The sequence below is a fragment of the Anabrus simplex genome, chromosome 8 (assembly GCF_040414725.1).
Source record: "Anabrus simplex isolate iqAnaSimp1 chromosome 8, ASM4041472v1, whole genome shotgun sequence".
Classification (NCBI taxonomy): Eukaryota; Metazoa; Arthropoda; class Insecta; order Orthoptera; family Tettigoniidae; genus Anabrus; species Anabrus simplex.
In genome coordinates, this window is record NC_090272.1 from 53,248,330 (window position 1) to 53,268,981 (window position 20,652).

Below are 20,652 nucleotides of genomic sequence, written 5' to 3' on the forward strand. Positions count from 1 at the left end.
AATTTCCAGATGATTGTCGGGTGATAGTCGTAATTATCAGGCGAAAGGCGTTGTAAATTTTGGTCAGCGTGTGAAAATTTCAGTGTGTAAATTTCATGTCAAGAACGGTAACATGCGACGCTTAAAATTTTGTGTTGAGATGAGATATCATTCAAAGTGCGGATTTGTGAACGTTATAAGTGTAAATTTGTCGTGGCGAATATTGTAATTTCAGGTGTCAGTTGCATTCAGAAATGCTGGTCAATAATAATAATAATAATAATAATAATAATAATGTTTACCGCGGGATAAGGAAATTCCTCTCTGTTAAATTACATTTAACCAGTTATTTTTACAAGGATCGTAAGCATATTTAGATAATGTCAATAAAATTTGTTAGAGTCACAGTCGTTAATGGGAAGGAAATTTTGAGACATCGTGTATACTTGAATTGCGAAAGGTCGATGTGTGCTCTTGGATTCTTGAGGTCCGAAAGTCTTAATAATAGTAAGGTAAAAGATGTGTTTAATAATGGTTGTCGTTTTCACCAGGGGAGCGATGTATGAAAAAGGATCTTGAAGGAAAAGGAATTGAGAGCGATGAATTGATATGTAGGTGGAGACGAGATAGATGGAAGTAATACCGCTGGAAAGCGAGGAGAAAGAGTGTTGAGACAAGCTGTATTTTTGTAGAGGAAGTATTTAGGAACAGGCTGTGTGAGGCAGGCTGTATTGTTTTCCGCAATCAATCCGAATTTGAGATGACTATGATGTGAAGCATTGTGAAATTTATAGAAAGATTCCAAGTGAAAACGACTCTTGTAAAATGTTACAGTCTGGGTAGTACACATCCAGTGATCTATGTTGCGTAAAGCCCGCATGGATGATAAGAGAATGAACGATCTCCAGGATCAAAGAGTACTTTGGACACACGGTTGGGTTATATTTAATTTGTTCACTGGAGAGGTCATGGATAAGATGGTTGGAATTGATGATAGGCAATCTGAGAATTTCGAATGCGGTGGTGATGATTATTATTTTGAAGGCATCCACTAAAAGGGTACACGTGTGTTGGGAATTTTCATTTGCTTCCCTAACACGTCAGTGCACAGGCTGAGATTGTGTTCGAGGTGGAGAACCGTTCGTCACGTCTATTTATTTTTGAGTTCACATATTATAATGAGGTAGACACTTACTGTACTTTTCGAGAGGTAGACACTTGCGGTATTTCGACTTGCATCCCTTTGATAATAGAGACGTGGGTTCCGTCGTGCGTATTTGTTTGACGAAATCTAGTGTTAAATATCAGAGTTGTTTGAATTGCATTTCGCCTGATATGTTAAGGGAGACGTAGTACGACCCACTTTGACGCCCGACGATAGATTTAGGACGTCACGTGTTCATTCTTGGAGTCATTGATGATGAGACGTCCTAGGTCACGCCCGACGATAGAATTTGGAAGGCATCATGTACATAATGATTAGGGTTAGGGTGTACAGATTTCGAGTGAGCCCGACGATAGGTCTGGGATGGTAGCTGTACACACTCAAGTCTCAGTTTAGATGTGTTTCTTTTGTTTCTTTTGTGAAGTGGCCTGGAGGAAGGTAGCGGTTACAGTACGATATGATTTATTGTAGAGGGTCTATGCGAAGCTCTCATTGAGATAACGGGACTGCTATCAGACGAGTTGAGGGCTGTCCAAGTGTGGGACATCGACCCGTTCTAGATTAAATATTTTTACTGTGTTTCTTCGTGCGTGTTAAGCTGTATGACTTCGAGATGTTAATTTATTTTTACGGACTTTATTGTTTCCTCGTCTTGACGTCCGTTTTCGTTGATAGTGTGCATATTGACACTCAGTGTTTTAGAATGAGACTTGAGTTGCGAATGCGGTTTCGATTCGTCAGCCAGTAATTTATATTATTTTCATCTTGTCGTATTTTCATTCTTATTCATGGTTAGAGTAAGTAAGTAATCACTTTACCAGTAGTGTGTTGGGACAGACAGTAAATAGAGAGATCTGTACTGGTAGCATTGTTTTTCAAGGGAAAGAATTCCTTAAAATTGTAGTAAATTTTAGCGTGGACTGGTAAATTTGTTAAGCATAATAAACCCATTTCTAACCTGAAAATCGGTTCAATAATAATATTTTCAAGTGACTTTTCACTTTTTGATTAACTTCAGTGTTTGGCATTTCTTCTAAATGCATGATTAGTAAGTGTTTCCTGCATTTCGCAGTTTTGTTCCTTTAGAACGACTTAACGTAAGATCCTCCCGGATCCTGTTGTTGTTGGTTCCTTCCGAACAGCTGTTTGGGGTGATGCACGTTTAGCATCGGGATTACCTTATCACTTAAGGGTGTCATGAATGACAAATACATGGTGGAATTTTATTTCAATTGTGAGTGATGCCATTAACTTGTAGTGAACACCATGCTTTCCCATAATATTTCGCGACCTATCCAAAGCAACTGATAGTCAGTTTGGTTCGATTAAGGGTCCATTCGGCGGATGTTCCGTATCCGTGAAGGGTATTTGACTGGTGGATAACCTTAATTAAGAGAAAATCAGGCGTTCTAATTGTTGAAAGTCAGATTTTCCACGGATCGTGTGGATTAACTCTCAGTTCTTGTTTGGAATAATAGGTGCCCGGTTTTCAGGTCTTCCCTTTTTCAGTTTTTCAGTTTCGCTGTCCACTAACATATTAGCTTCTCCGAAGCAACTCTTCGACATTGGAAGAAACGAAGTGACGTTATGTAATGTGACTGTGTTTGGAACTTTTCAAAAATCAATAATTAAATTTTTTTATATTTTTGTGGCAAGAATGCATATTAAATTAACGATGTTATCGTGCTCTTTCAGTTTAATAAAAGTTAGTAAGCACATTTTTGCTCCTCATTTCAAGTAGTTAGGCTCTCTTCTGAACCCCATCGTTTGGTTAAGATCGTGACCGAATTTATTCCCGCAACGACCCAAGATTTAAGAGTTCTAAATTGTTCTACTGTAGCAGCCGTGGCCGACCAACGATGGAATGGTAAGTTCAAGGGTTCAGTATATCATACAGCAAACGTGGCATGTGTAATTATCCACACCCCAGGCGTCCACAAATATTGCCAGATCGGGATAATCATCGCATAATGGCTCATCGATGTATACTCAAAAATTGTTTGGCATGAGCCATGTGTATGCATACGTTTTTGCCGGTTTAAAAGAAAACACGCCATTTTCAAGGGAAATTCATTTTTTATTTATTCAAAAATGGGCCATCGGCTTCTACATACTTTCCTCATCTTTCAGGTAAGTTAAAGAATACCATGACAGAAAAACTGTTTGTCCTTTGCGGTAAATCATTCGTTGAACCATTTTTCAACTTCCTCGAAATTCCTGAAGTGCTGTTCTGCCTCATTGATGCGAAGAGGTGATAGATAGCGCCAGGTCGGGGCAGTACGGCGGGTGCGGAAGGATGTCCCATCCAAGCGATTTTAAGGTGTTTTTCACTGGTTTTGCTGTGTGAGACGGCGCATTGTCGTGTAACAAAATCACTTTGCCAAGTCTTCCGGCCCTTTCCGGTCGTCTTTCGATCAATGAGTGATTTAAATTAATCAATTATTGGCGATAGCGTTGTGCATTCGCGGTTTTGCCGGGCTTCAAGAGTTCTTAATACACAATACCGCTCTGATCCCACCAGACACAAATCACCACGTTTAAACTATGTCTCACATGTTCTAATCGACGGAGCGTGTTCATCATATGTTTCTACCAGCAAACGATGACTTTCCACAGCCTTTTTTTTTATTAAATAGGAAAAGCGATGCGTGCCGAAAACATTTTTTTAGGAACAAACGCCGACATGATCACTGAACGATACAACACAGACGCTAGTGTCTGGCGGACTCAACTTGTGTGTGTTGGTAGGTAAATGTGAGCCGAACAAACTGACGTATGTGTCAAATTCATATGCTACGTTAGTATTCGCTGGCGCCATCTCTTAGTGAAACTGGAACATACTTATGCATACACCTAGTACTATGTATACTCGACAGGATCCAATATACTTAAAGTATTTTTCAAGTACAATACGGTTATGAATGTTAATTATTCATTTGGAGAAAAAGAGTTTAGATTTCTGTCTCCGAATGCATTCCACTTATTAATGAATATTAATAACAAACTTAGTATGAAGACATCCAGAGAGGATTTGCCTCGTAGATAGACGAAATAACTGAAGTTCTTTTTAATGATATTCGTATTACGTAACTTTATTCACAGAAGGATTAACAAAAAAATATATTGGATACAAGAGAATGACTAAAGTTACTTGTCAAATTCCATGGAGAAGAAAAGAATGCTCGTCTACGTTCAGAAAACAGTGATCTGGCTTTCAACGCCAAGTATGTAATATTAGAACTTTACAATGGGCATATCTGAAAGCATATTACACTGGCTAAGAGTTCCTAGAAAAGAAAGGAGAAACTTTCAGACAGATACAAAGGTGATATCTTGATCGCTAGTGGAATGAAATGGAGCAGTTTTTAATTAATATTAAACTCGAGTTTCACAAGAAATTTAACATTTGCGAGTACATAGAGTTTTATTCTTTTCTCCTGCTACATCTCGTATCTCTTAAGAGTAGGCAGATGTTCACTGGATCTGAGTTAACGTTTGCTTAGAAGCCACGGTTTGTTTTCAATGTTTTCCAACTAAAGTTAAGATAGGAATTTCAACTTTGCAGTCTGTTAACGTGTGACACACACGCACCGCATTTGAAAGAGCACAGTTTGGAACAAGGATTTGCTCCAAGAGGAAAGTATGCTAAAGGAAATGTGGGATGACAGGGGAGGAACTGTCTCGCTAGGCTTTCGTGACAGTGTCGCCCTGCCCTAATCTGACTTGTGTGAAATGAAAGACATGTCAGATAGTGAATTAAGTACAATTTTATTTACAAAGTGGCCGAAGGCAACTGCAAGCGAAGAATGGCACCGTAGTGGACAATTGTCGCGTTAATAAATAAAATAAAATAAATAAATACATAAATTTTAATTAAATAATTAAATCCTAATGGGTAAGGATATACACTGACTGACAGAGCAAATGCAACACCAAGAAGGAGTGGTCAGAACTTTATGCCAATTGCAGGGTAGACTGACGTCACTGAGGTATGCTCATGATGTGAAATGCGCCGCTGTGCTGCGCACGTAGCGAACGATAAATGGGACACGGCGTTGACGAATGGCCCACTTCGTACCGTGATTTCTCAGCCGACAGTCATTGTAGAACGTGTTGTCGTGTGCCACAGGACACGTGTATAGCTAAGAATGCCAGGCCGCCGTCAACGGAGGCATTTCCAGCAGACAGACGACTTTACGAGGGGTATGGTGATCGGGCTGAGAAGGGCAGGTTGGTCGCTTCGTCAAATCGCAGCCGATACCCATAGGGATGTGTCCACGGTGCAGCGCCTGCGGCGAAGATGGTTGGCGCAGGGACGAGGGGTCCAGGCGCAGCCCGAGTGACGTCAGCACGCGAGGATCGGCGCATCCGCCGCCAAGCGGTGGCAGCCCCGCACGCCACGTCATCCGCCATTCTTCAGCATGTGCAAGACACCCTGGCTGTTCCAATATTGACCAGAACAATTTCCCGTCGATTGGTTGAAGGAGGCCTGCACTCCCGGCGCCCGCTCAGAAGACTACCATTGACTCCACAGCATAGACGTGCACGCCTGGCATGGTGCCGGGCTAGAGCGACTTGGATGAGGGAATGGCGGAACGTCGTGTTCTCCGATGAGTCACGCTTCTGTTCTGTCAGTGATAGTCACCGCAGACGAGTGTGGCGTCGGCGTGGAGAAAGGTCAAATCCGGCAGTAACTGTGGAGCGCCCTACCGCTAGACAACGCGGCATCATGGTTTGGGGCGCTATTGCGTATGATTCCACGTCACCTCTAGTGCGTATTCAAGGCACGTTAAATGCCCACCGCTACGTGCAGCATGTGCTGCGGCCGGTGGCACTCCCGTACCTTCAGGGGCTGCCCAGTGCTCTGTTTCAGCAGGATAATGCCCGCCCACACACTGCTCGCATCTCCCAACAGGCTCTACGAGGTGTACAGATGCTTCCGTGGCCAGCGTACTCTCCGGATCTCTCACCAATCGAACACGTGTGGGATCTCATTGGACGCCGTTTGCAAACTCTGCCCCAGCCTCGTACGGACGACCAACTGTGGCAAATGGTTGACAGAGAATGGAGAACCATCCCCCAGGACACCATCCGCACTCTTATTGACTCTGTACCTCGACGTGTTTCTGCGTGCATCGCCGCTCGCGGTGGTCCTACATCCTACTGAGTCGATGCCCCGCGCATTGTGTAACCTGCATATCGGTTTGAAATAAACATCAATTATTCGTCCGTGCCGTCTCTGTTTTTTCCCCAACTTTCATCCCTTTCGAACCACTCCTTCTTGGTGTTGCATTTGCTCTGTCAGTCAGTGTATACTCGATACGATCCAATATGCTTAAAGTCTATTTCAAGTACAATATGATCATGAACACAGGTAATGAATGCTAATTATTGAGTTGGACAAAAATAGTTTAGATTCCAGAGAATAATTTCTGTCTCCGAATGCATTCCACTTATTAATGGATATTAATAACAAACTTAGTATGAAGACATCCAGAGAGGATTTGCCTCGTAGATAGACGAAATAACTGAAGTTCTTTTTAATGATATTCGTATTACGTAACTTTATTCACAGAAGGATTAACAAAAAATATATTGGATACAAGAGAATGACTAAAGTTACTTGTCAAATTCCATGGAGAAGAAAAGAATGCTCGTCTACGTTCAGAAAACAGTGATCTGGCTTTCAACGCCAAGTATGTAATATTAGAACTTTACAATGGGCATATCTGAAAGCATATTACACTGGCTAAGAGTTCCTAGAAAAGAAAGGAGAAACTTTCAGACAGATACAAAGGTGATATCTTGATCGCTAGTGGAATGAAATGGAGCAGTTTTTAATTAATATTAAACTCGAGTTTCACAAGAAAGTTAACATTTGCGAGTACATAGAGTTTTATTCTTTTCTCCTGCTACATCTCGTATCTCTTAAGAGTAGGCAGATGTTCACTGGATCTGAGTTAACGTTTGCTTAGAAGCCACGGTTTGTTTTCAATGTTTTCCAACTAAAGTTAAGATAGGAATTTCAACTTTGCAGTCTGTTAACGTGTGACACACACGCAGCGCATTTGAAAGAGCACAGTTTGGAACAAGGATTTGCTCCAAGAGGAAAGTATGCTAAAGGAAATGTGGGATGACAGGGGAGGAACTGTCTCGCTAGGCTTTCGTGACAGTGTCGCCCTGCGCCAATCTGACTTGTGTGAAATGAAATACACGTCAGATAGTCAATTCAATACAATTTTATTTACAAAGTGACCGAAGGCAACTGCAAGAGAAGAATGGCATCGTAGTGGACAACTGTCGCGTAAATAAATAAATAAATAAATAAATAAATAAATAAATAAATAAATAAATAAATAAATAAATAAATAAATAAATCCTAATGGGTAAGGAGATATTTGAGGGGGACGTTCATATTGGTTCACCTGTACATAACCCTTTCCAAAAGGTATGCACTTCATTCGTTTGCCAAAAATATCCAATTAGTGTTGGTCTAATTTTCAACATTTTCCCCATTCTGTTAGTGATGGTAGCGCTAATTGCATGCCGGGAATAAACATAATATAGGTCGAGCAGGCAATACAGTAATTTATTTAGCACATTAATCACCTCACTTCGACCATTGATTTAAATATATCTGACACCAATAAAAATTAATGTCTCTGACACAATTTTATTTACAGAACAGCAAACCTACGTAACTAGAGAAAAAATATTGTTCCAAGCACCGAATTATAATAGCTATTATGTTACGGAAGAAGTTCCTTTTTTCGGCATAGATTTCTGCTACATCTTATTACGGCAGATGTCCTGTGGTATCAACATCCTCACACCAGACGGCAAAGAAGGTGGACCAAGATGCTGAACAACAGTTACTCCAAATAAATCAGGATACAGATTAAAATGCCGTAACGAGACTGAAATCACGGAAACCTGCCTGGAAGACGGCAAAGGAAGTAATTAATTCACAATTTAAATGTGGAAACATGAATGGTCTCAATAGCACCATAACGGCATTGTCAACATCAGGCATCCAACTACAACGTTGCCTGGGTTCAACCTTCCTCGCTCCACCTGGGCGACACTGCGGAATCGGAAGAAGTACTTCTGCTCTGCATTCGGGCTGGAAACACTCTCCAGCTTGTTACTGTGGTGCAAACCATCGTGCATATTCTGAAGGAATGTCCTCTGCGAACGTTTACTGGTTCCACCGAGGACATACATCATGTGACCCCTGAGGCACTCTCTTGGCTGGAAGAGCTGGACACTCGTCTAAGAGACTGAAAGCCCTCCACATTAGCCTTTTTTTTAATGTGGACTTTGCATATATATATATTAAAGTGCATATAGATTCAAGTGTGTATCTTTTTCTGTGCATATCAAGAACTTGTACATAGAGTACATTGTTTACTGTAGCATCACGCGCTAAATGAATATTAACAACATATTCCTCATAAGAAAAGTGATTATCAACCTTGTTTAATACGACAAACCTGCATATGCGTCTGCATAGTATAAGTATTGCCATTATAAACCACAGTTTATATTATGATTTCCGTCATGCGGGAATTTAATCAACAGTACAAATAAATATCGCTGAAGCTGAAGATGACGTCGATGACAGTGACGATAATTTGCCATTATTATTATTATTATTATTATTATTATTATTATTATTATTATTATCATTATTAATTTACGCCTGCAAGGGAGCGCTTACGACTCCTGTAGTTCTCTTGACCCCCGCTAGTAAAGTTTCATTTCTCTCCTGCGAGAGCGATTACCGGGACTTAATACTTTTGGGTGGCAGGGACCAAGATCAAACCATATCACATAATTTGGAGCGGTCTAGGAGATGAAAATCAGAAATCCCAGTGGAATCTAGGTCTTTTCCATCTTTTTGACTTCGCTGAACCGCAAACTTCCACAGTCTAATTGCTTTTAGTCAGCGAGGTCTTCCTGGTAAGCCTATAAATAAATAAATATCATCAATGAATATGGAGGTACTGTACTTGAGGTGGACGTTAATATTGGTTCACCTGTACATAACCTATTTTCAGAAAGTGTCCATTCGTCAAGAGTGCCCGTAGAACTTCATCAGCCTACGTCGTGTGGCAGTGTTGGCCATTTTCAACCGTCGTATAGTTTACAGTTCTCTTTTGGTCGCTATGTTATAGGAGAAACAGAAAATAGTTCGACACTTTTCATCCCATCCTAACTCTGATTTTAGAAGAAAAGGAAAGATAAATACTACTGTGAGGAATTAAAGGAAGGAAGGAAGGAAGGAAGGAAGGAAGGAAGGAAGGAAGGACCATGAAAATGAGAGAATGAAAGATTTCCCAGCGCTTGGAATCCTGACACCAAATGGGTCTGAAAACAACAAAAGCTGTTCAAAACGGGCAGTTTGGAAAATATGGATGTGACGAACGTAACGCAAAAGAAGGGAAATTTATATCAGACTAAAGGAAGGGTGCAAGGTGGATGCCATTCTACCCCCTATAATTGAGTGACCACGTAGGGGAAGATAATTAATTTCGAAGTTAAAATTAACGACCATGACCTCTGACGCACAGACGATCCAATTTCGTGTTTCATCTTTCAGGACTATTTGTCTTCACTAGAATAATGGACTAGTGACTGTTCTTCCAGTCCAACGATAATAGAGGGTTGAATCGTGTCTGAGTTAGAAAGGTTTTGAAGGTTTTGAAACACGGAACTTCCATGTCTTTGTTCTTTTACAATTCTCTTTACGTTGCACTGGCAATGACAGGTCTTACGGAGACAATGGGATTTTCCTGCTGTGAAAATGGGGAACAACGGAAAACCATATTCAGGGCTCTCGACAGTGGGGTACCCACTAACTCCCGAACGCAAACTCTCAGTTGCACGCCCCTAACGTCGCGGCCAACTTCTAGTAAATAACTCGTGTAAGGTATGTCGTCTTTTAAGCCTGTTGTTATGAGAAGAGACTTCACCTTGAGCATCCTTTTGATTCCCATTCTTTGAATATTGGTGCTGGTGAATTTTTAAGGGAGAAAATAGGGTGATAGTACAAACATTTTGACCCTTGGACGATTTATGGCATTCTCTAGAAAGTGGAAAGCCAAGAAAGACGAGAAAATAAACGGCGGGCTAATATTGAACGACTCCGATAGATCTTCACGTCTCGTAGACTTTTGTCTCCTACCATTAACATCTCAATATTGTCGCCTTTATTTTGCGTTGCTGTCTGCTGTGAGAAACATGGACTGGCGAAGTAGGATAAAGGGAGGTATATTTGTTGGTTTTTTCTTTTACATCGCACCGACGCAGATTGGTCTTTTGACGATGGTGGGACAGGAAAGGGATAGTAGTGGAAAGGAAACGGCAGTGGCCTTAATTAAGGTATAGCTCCAGCATTTTCCTAGCGTAAAATTGGGAAACTACGGTAAATCATCTTCATGGCTGCCGACAAGTAGGATTAGAATCTACTGTCTCCCGAATGCAAACTTATAGCTGCGCACCCCTAATCGCATACCCACCTCGCCCGTCGTGATACAGGTAAATTTGTGATAAATCTTTGAATAAGTATCATGAATTTCGCTGTAAAAGACTAAGCATTTCAACTTTACTATTAGTTCCCTGAGTTCTCGACCTATGTCTAGCTACTTGTACTGGCCTTCGTCGCGCTCTATTGGACACGTGACACTTATTCAAAGATTTACCACGAACTTACCTCACTTTATTGCCTTTAAGCACGCCTGTCAACCTTGGGATACTTATAAGTGAAAGTCCATCTATTCAGTTCTTATTGTATGTAAAATTGAAAACATGTTAACACTTTCAGTCACGAAATTAATTGTGCCAATTTTTAAAGATATCCCTTGCAGGATTTTAAAAATTACGTTTAGGAAATAGTATCTCAATTTTTTTAAGAAATCCAACGGCTCATTTATGAGATTCTATTTTCTTGGAAAATTACGTTTTTATGTCTTCTCACAAGGTAATGTAATGTATTTCATGCCTATTTTTCTCCTGGACATAATGCCCCGAGTATGCAAACTATTTTTATATACATACATACTATTTCATTATAGACTGTTATGCCTCCCAGCGTTCAGTCTGCAAGCCTCTGTGAATTTACTAAACGTCGCCACAATCCTCCATTTGCAACTAGTGCTGTGGCCTCATTGAGTTCTGTACCCCTTATCTTTAAATCTCCTAGGTAACCGATCGTCCTCCATTCGTCTCACATGACCCCACCACCGAAGCCGGTTTATACGTACAGCTTCATCCATCGAGTTCATTCCTAAATGAGCCTTTATCTCCTCATTCCGAGTACCCTCCTGCCGTAATTCCCACAAGTTTGTACTAACAATCATTCTCGCTACTTTTATGTCTGTTATTTCTAACTTATGAACAAGATATCCTGAGTCCACCCAGCTTTCGCTCCCGTAAAGCAAAATTGGTCTGAAAACAGACCGATGTAAAGATAGTTTCGTCTGGGAGCTGACTTCCTTCTTACAGAATACTGCTGATCGCAACTGCGAGCTCACTGCATTAGCTTTACTACACCTTGATTCAATCTCACTTACTATATTACCATCCTGGGAGAACACACAACCTAAATACTTGAAATTATCAACCTGTTATAGCTTTGTATCACCAATCTGACGTTCAATTCTGTTGAATTTTTGTATTAATGTTGAAAAATATCTTAGATGACAAAGTAGGGGTTCCCATACTACAAACAAAGTGAAATTATGCAATTTCCTCAATTGTTCCAGAAGTTGAAAGGCTAAAGCGCCCGGAAAGGTTTTAAATTATGAGTCTCGGATAGCTCAAACTAAAAACAGATTCGAATATCACTTCCGGCCTAAATGCAGTTACTCGTTTCCTTTTTGATTCAAATCCTAGCCAAATTAACTTATTTTAATAATTCTTTCTGTAAGGTGTTCTTTTGTTCAATACCCTCAGGAGCTTTTTAATTTTTTGAAAATGTCCTCACCGAATGTAGTTATAATGACTTAAGTGAAACTCTGCTTTGACCCACATTAGCGCTCGCAGTGAGGCTTAAGTGACAGAAGTGGTAGAAAAAGGCAAACTGCAAATCTAATCGACCGGATAACAACGTTTAAGAAAAGGATTCCAAATTTTAAGGAATAAATAAATAATATATTCTCATATTTTATCGTATTTTATTTACCTAAAATTCGTAGCTCATATTCCTAGGATGATTTCAACATTGAGTTGTGGATTTTTGTCCATTTATGTACAATAAAACAATGGTATGAATGTAAACATGATATCATATGGTCCAGCGTAGAGCCCTGACAATGTCCATCATGATGGACATTACGTATCTCAGAAATGAGCGTCAAATTTCTTCAATAATTTGAGATACTCTTTCCAGTTATTGTATTCCAAAAATTACGGATAGGATAGGTCCTCTAATGCTGAGATGGTACGGACATGTCTGACGGATTGCCACAGTATTTGCTTAACTGGTCTCCACAGGGAGAAGAAGTCGAGGGAGACTGATAGAATGGAAGTACGTGGCATATAAAAACAGTAACTGCTGAAAAGGGCAAAGGTCTGCAAAAGTAAGTAAATAGAACTTGCAAAAGTAAATACATTATAATAGAAAAGAAAATGAAAAGAAAATAATAGAATTTAATATATTACTCCCACCCCTAGTTCCGAACCGCCTGAAACTGTGGAGAGAGAGCACCTTTTATTGCAATTCATTAAAGTTTGAGACATACATTAAATTTTCGTCCTATAATTATTTGACTATTACTACAATAAATATAATTTATTTTATCCTAGACGTTAACAATGCAATATTATCCAGTACAAAATGTATCTTCCCTTTCTCTAGCTTTTTGAATACTTACTTTTGTGTCACAAGTCTTTTGGAGTATCTTACCATTAACTACATGCCTTACAACCCTTTGTTGACTGACGGTACCTTTAAGTACCAAGTTATATCATTGCATATAAAAAGGTATAGTTCACTTGAAATACGTAGTTGACCGCAGGTATTTTTAAGTTCCCCGTTTAATGATCATGGGATAATTAGTTCTAGATAGATCAAACTGTTTGAGAGCTTCATATATCTGTTTATTATCGATGCAGTGTTGCAGATTGCGTCATTCAACTGTGACAATAGAAGTGCTCGTTGGATTGTTATAAACAACAGGTCCTATAAGGTGCTTTATGAAAGTGTTTTGTGATTACTGTAGCAATTTGAGTGGACTGATATATACATTTAGTAAAATTATCTTGGACTTATAAGTACCGACGGGCAACTAGGCATAATTAAGTATGGTCCAGTCATAACCTGAGATCTGATTTGTTAGCAAGTGCTATAAGTTTACAACTTATTCTTCACAGCTTGCGATGTCTGTTCATAGCAAATGTATGTAGATGAGAAAGAGATAAATGAATTACTGGCTATTCCAGTAGATAACGATGGCGGCACAGACACTGAAAGGGATGGTGAACAATTTGGACCTGACATGAATGCATTTGATCAAATATTTCGGCTATTTTGGGGCATGCTTGATGTGCGGTTTTTCAATGCATACATCATTTATAATGAACTATTTGAGAAAATAACATTGTTACAGTTGAGGAGATCAGTAGCTTGCGGACTAATAGCAATGAAGACAAGAGACTGTGAAATGTTTCGAAGAGGGCAAGTCCACAACAGCAGCCTGTCGTCGTCGTAAGGCACGTTTTACCGTGGCCAAAGACATTCGTCTTGCAAATCGTGGAGCACATTTGGTCAAATATCGAAGTACATGAGGCAGATGCGAAGTGTGCACCAGTAAACAAATTCAATCAAGACCAAATTCTCAGTGTACTTTGGGTAGCGCCTTTCTCTGCTGCAATGAGAAGAAGAACTGTTTGGTGAATATCATTGTGTAGATTTGTAATTTCACACGACACCTCGTAATCTGCAGGCCTTCGGGCTGAGCAGCGGTCGCTTGGTAGGCCAAGGCCCCTCAAGGGCTGTAGTGCCATGGGGTTTGGTTTGGTTTTAGATTTGTAATTTGGCAATTGTTAATGAGAATGCAAAATGCTGATGCTGAACAGAAAATGTAGCTCTTATGACACTACAAGTTTGATACATTTTTGAGTTTACCATCTGGTATTTCTTTTTATTATCTGTGTTATTTGTTATTATTTCATTATACAGCTCACAGTGTAAATGCGAATTAATAATACAAATATACTTTGTCTAGACCGGATGTTTTAAATTTTTCATTTTGTTTGCGTGTCACCATTAACTTCAGTTACCTTATTGCCTGACGGTACTTATAAGTACCATCCAAAAATTTTCCAAAATTTGTAGAGGTGAAATTTTCAAAACATTAACTTACCCATTTTGAGGTCTCTTGATGAGAATTTTACAAGGATTAATATAAAATATTGAATATTTGTAGCCTTGGGCAACAAAGGGTTAACGGCTAAATTATGAATAGAAGATAATGAGACGACATTACAACAATTTATATATGACTACTTTGTATATTATATTTAACCTACTAGTAAATATATTTATTATTCTAGGACACGCAGGCCTCTTATCCACCTTATCTTTATCCTTCATTATTCTCGTTTGTATTTGTTTTTAGTTTTTAATTTCCTTTCTCCCAAAACTTTTTAAAATACAGAAAAACTGCTATTCTTCACTGTGTAATCCACTCTCTTTAATAGTTTAGCAATTGTATAGAATTCTCTCTCACTTTCTGTTTTTATTTTATATTCACTTCCCACATACTTTTTTCTCTGTGCTTCGGTGTAAATGCATTAGAAAATAAATAAAATAAACGCGAAAGTATTTTAACGTAATATGTCTTTTGACTGGGGGTCATCCGAAACTATGTGTAACATAACGCGACAAAATGTGTGACGGAAGTGTGGAAGTGTAACCATAGCAACCGTAAGGATGAATGGTCATACAATTTTACCTAGCAACCGTACAGGCAGTGATGTAAGGTACGAATGGATGGTCATACAGTGTTACCTAGCAACCGTGCAGGCAGTGATGTAAGGTACGGATGAATGGTCATACAATGTTACCTAGCAACCGTGCAGGCAGTGATGTAAGGTACGGATGGATAGTAAGACAATGTTACCTAGCAACCGTGCAGGCAGTGATGTAAGGTGTGGATGGATGGTAAGACAATGTTACCTAGCAACCGTGCAGGCAGTGATGTAAGGTGTGGATGGATGGTAAGACAATGTTACCTAGCAACCATGCAGGCAGTGATGTAAGGTGTGGATGGATGGTCATACAATGTTACCTAACAACCGTGTAGGCAGTGATGTAGGGTACGGATGAATGGTCGTACAATGTTACCTCGCAACCGTGCAGGCAGTGATGTAAGGTATGGATGAATGGTCATACAATGTTACCTAGCAACCGTGCAGGCTATGTCTTATGGCTGGTTGCCATCTCTAATTGGCAGTCGTTGATGGATAACCATGACCCGAAGACATATTTATGATCATTTGATTTCCGCCAAGAGAAATTTGGTTATATTTTCTTCTTTGTAGGCCATGCATTATGATTTGTATCATTTTGTTTCTACTGTCTTGATTCCACAATTCTTGGAATATGTGATTTGATACTGAAGGAAGTAGCGTACACGTGATTAATGCATAAGCATGTCAATATACCACCTTCTTGTCAGGCCTTTCACTGCGATGTGCTGCCTATCACACTACCTAAGACTGTGGCCAGTGCCACCTGTGGTTCATTTTATCGTGCCAACCTGTTGGGGAGAATCGATTTTTCTTCAGAGGACCGCAGGTGAGCGCTAAATTCCCCGCCTCACTTCACACCAGCATGTGTTCCCCACTGCTTTCGTGATAGTCAAGGAAGCTGACACATATCAGTCTCTGATGTCTAGACTCCGGGTTTTTAGATTAGAACAAGCCTTCGTGGCTCAGGCGGCCTCTCACCGCTGGATTCCGTGGTTCAAATCGCGGTCAGGTTTTTCTCCGGGTTCTCCGAATTTTTCCTGCCATCTTTCATTCCAGCTGACACTCTCCAATATCACCTCATTTCATCTGTCATTCATTAATCATTGTCCCAGAGGTGTACGACAGGCTTCGGCAGCCGGCACGATTCCCATTCTTCCCGCTAGATGGAGGCTTCATTCATTCCACTCCTGGCCCGGTCACATGACTGCAAACAAGCTGCAGATTTTCATTTTCAACGGGTTAGAACGCAAACGGATTTGGTTATCAGGAAAGGTCGTCAAGCCTGCTCTTACATAATGTAGCGTGAGTAACATAAGTTCTAGGAGTTCTCGTAGGCCGTAACCCTTATGTTTATGCCAAACTCATAGCATAATCGTTGTGCAGGCTAGTGTAGCCTTCTTATTTGCTTCAGTAAGTTCGCATTCTAATCTATCACTGCCTAAAAATCTGCACTATACTCATGTCCCTTTATTGCAATAGATTCTAAGGGACGCAACCATTAATCCAATGTCACGAAGTTCTAGTATTTAAACACCCGCATATGGCACTCACCATAGATATGTATGTTGGGTATTCAACCCGAAGGCTGGTTTAATTCTCCACAGCTACGCCAACAGCTGTCATAAATAGCCTAGGTGTCACTGAAGAGACATACTAGGGAAAATGAGGAGTGAGGCACTTTCCCGTTGCTTTCCTCACTGAACCAGAAGTTGCTATTACATAGCAGTCTGCCAACCCACTGAAATGTCCGCACCAACCGATACTATAAACGATATTTTCACAACATTCACAGCAGGTATGGTATTACTCAAAGCCAAGGATGAGACACGCCAATGAATGTAACGAATTTATTCTAGCCCAGGGGTTACCAAATGGCGGCCCGCGGGCCGCATGTGGCCCGCGAAGCCATATAATGCGGCCCGCGAGAGCATTTTAATAAATAATATGAAAGACAGTTACAAAATAATATGTTATAGGTCGTTCAGAATGTATTAATTCATTCTTTAAAATTATTTCCTCTTTTTAAAAATTCACTTGATCTGAATTTAAAAAGTTTAAAATCCAAATTTCAAATAATAATGGTCGGTTTTTACGTCCCACTAACTACTTTTGATGTTTTTCGGAGACGCCGAGGTGCCTGAATTTTGTCGCGCAGGAGTCCTTTTACGTGCCAGTAAATCAATCGACACGAGGCTGGCGTATCTGAGCAGCTTCGGAATGATCTAACATAGAACATACCAACTTCAGAAGGCCAGCGCCTCAACCATCTGAGCCACTCATCCAGGCTCTAAATTTCACTCTTTTATGCATTTGTAACATAATGTTTTACCTAAGTAATTAAAATTATCAAATCTTTATTTCAATTGAATTATGAATATTATTTTTTCATAATGGTACTTCTGTAGGCGTACTATATGCAGAAGTTTACGAAAATTGGCCTATTATTCAAGTGCGGGCCGCGAACATGACTACGGTTTCCAATATGGCCCTCGAGCCCTTACAATATGGAAACTCCTGTTCTAGTCGATACCAGAAGACATGGTGCAGTATAAACACTGCATTTCTCCAGCAAAGACATATTACGGCCATGGTGTCAGCTGTTATCTAGATGTTGTACTTACTAAATCAGCTGGCAGTGTCCTCACTGAAAGTCTGAATATACCTCGAAATCATGTGTGTACTTTATCGGAAGTTGCACGAGTAGTTTGAATGACGTGACAAATGGAGGGTGCATAATGAGAGGATAGGGGCAGAATGACCGGTTACTGAGATTTACATATTCATTAGGAGAAAATACAAGCATAAAACAATGATACAATACTCCCATTCAAAATGTGATCATGATCCAATAAGAGATGAAATTCCTTAATTCACGGTCACTCAGGGTCAGCACAGTGCCTCCCCACTCAGTTGGCAAGGGTTTGGTTCTTGGCTCTGTTATGAACTATATTCCAGTTTAACAATTTAGTCTCAGGTAACAGAATAAAGAAGAGTAAAAAATCAAAAGCAAACTCTTCTCCGTACAGGTGATGAAGGCCCTTGGAGCGGTGGAAGGTAAAGGCTTGCATTATCCGTAACCTCGGCACTTGGTGGGGTAGAGTGGTTAGGTCTACGCCCGGCCACCTTTGCTCCCAGGAATAAAACTGGTACTCATTTTTGGTGTAGGCTGAGTGAACCTCAGGTTCATGTACACCTGAATAAAGAAGAGTACTCGTTCAAAATAACAATCTCACCACTTTCTACACGGAATGTTGTTATTTTTGTGCCTAAAGTTTTTGTTGGTAACTCAAATGTCATAGCATTTTCCTTTCTACATCAACACTCAATTAATTAAAATTATTAATATTCTCGAGTCGAAAACATACAAATTTACAGTTAATGAAGTCAGTTTGAAATAAAACATGTGAGATCTTCACTTTGCACATGGCCAGTATTTTGCAATGTACGATACACTCGGAGTGGCTTGTCATCCTCTGTGCAACATGTTGGGCACAGAGGACACTGAATCATGTGGCTCGTGGTTTGTTATTGTCCACATTCACATCTTGTGAACTCTCATTACTTCAAGTTATCCCTGAATCTTCCCACTCCTGCTCGTTTCCTATTCAGGGAATTCCACACCAGCCAGCTTTCATTATGTCCAGTTACTCAGCTGCTGGCATCCATCCATCCCAGGGGACATTTGAGATGCTTACCGTCCCACTAGAGAAGACAAGGCTGGAGCTGTGGAAGAAGAACTAATTATAATTAAACCCTGTAATATTGTCCGAGTGTGTGGCTGACTGATTTGTGTGGGGAATGGATGTGTGTGTTGTTCCCAAAATTCCTGCAGCCAGACTCTCACCACACTCGCGCACCAATTCCTACATAAGGTAGACGCCAGTCATAGGTCAACCTCCTGCCGAATATTTACTGGCATGCAAATAGCACTCCCGCTGGTCAAAATACTGGTACCTCGTCCATAAACCGCAGAAACAATTGTTATGAGGATGATGATGATCCTTGTTGTTGAAAGGGGCCTAACATCGAGGTCATCGGCCCCTAATGGTACAAAATGAAATGACAACCGAAAGTTCAAAAAATCCACTGACCAAAATAAATAAAAAATGTTATGAAAAATGAATGGATGGGCATGAACCCAAAAAACAAAAACAAACAAACAAAAAACAGTGGATCCGAGTCAAAAACGGTCATAAATAATAGTATTACTGACCAAGGGACCACTTTAAAGCACAGCCCTGAATCGATTATGCTTGATGTCTAAAGGGGTCCAAAAACCAGGTCCAAGGCCCCTCAGTATGGTACATGTCACGAGTAAAGTAGAACCATGATATTTCTCAAGCTGCGGTAATAATCAAAGGTAGCGTAAAATCACGGTGTTCCAAACATTATGATACTACTCACAAGTATTGTACGTCGTAAAAGTAACGCAGACCTATGGTGTTTCTCACACAATGGCGCCACACACAGCCAACGTAAACCGATGAGGTTCCTCACCTAGGTGTACTAAGCACGGGCGCCAGCATTCCCGTGGTGTTCCTCACATAGTGGGTACTAATCACTGGCAACGCACACCCACGGTGTCGCTCATATAGTGGTACCACTCACAGGCAACGCCCAGACCCGTGGCGTTGCTCACATGGGTACGACTCACGGGTTCTGGAAAACCACACTGAACCCCACTTGAGTGCTACGAATCACAAAACTATTCAGTACCTAACAGAGTGGTACTATTCGCAAGTAAAAGCGACCCATGGTGTTCCCCGCATGATGGTACGAATCAAGAGTAGTTTCATGGTTCTAATTAAATCATTCCTTGGTCGCCCCTTGTAGTCGCCTCTTACGACAGGCAGGGGATACCGCGGGTGTATTCTACATGTGCGTCCCCCACCCGCAGGGGGTAGTGTGTTTGGTCCGCGAGATGTATTTTATTTCCCTCAAGTCCGCCGGCAAGCAACCCCTATCCGCCACCTGGGACGCGCCACGTGGGAGTATCACCTCTCCCCCTGTTACGCCAGCGTAGTAGGTTCGTGGAAGCAATTGTTAAAACCAATAAGAAAAAAGGGCGCCAATTAATTTCCTTGAGGGCTTGTGCTGCTTGGGCTACACCAAGGTAGTAAGAGTATTCTACGTACCTTGGGGCTACACGAGGATACAAACAGAAAAGAACGTGGTATATACAAGAAGACAGTCAGGTAATCTGAAGTCACTGGAGTGCCACATACTCAGCTTGGCGATATTCTCAGCTTATTCCTGAACTTATGACCGTGCCCACTACATCTCGTAACAGTCAGCATCTCAGTTGGTCTCACGATTCCGATTGTACACCCTTCCATTCCTTGCACTGGCCAAGAATCGAACACATGGCGTCCAGTTGAGAAAAACGCACACTACCACCACACCACGGCGCTGAATCGGGCTATTACCTAAGAGCGACATGAAATTCTAAATTATACACTAATGTAGAAGGAAAAGCCCCAAGCGTTAGCAACGTACAATCAGTATAGGCCCACAGCTGTTTCCACAACGAT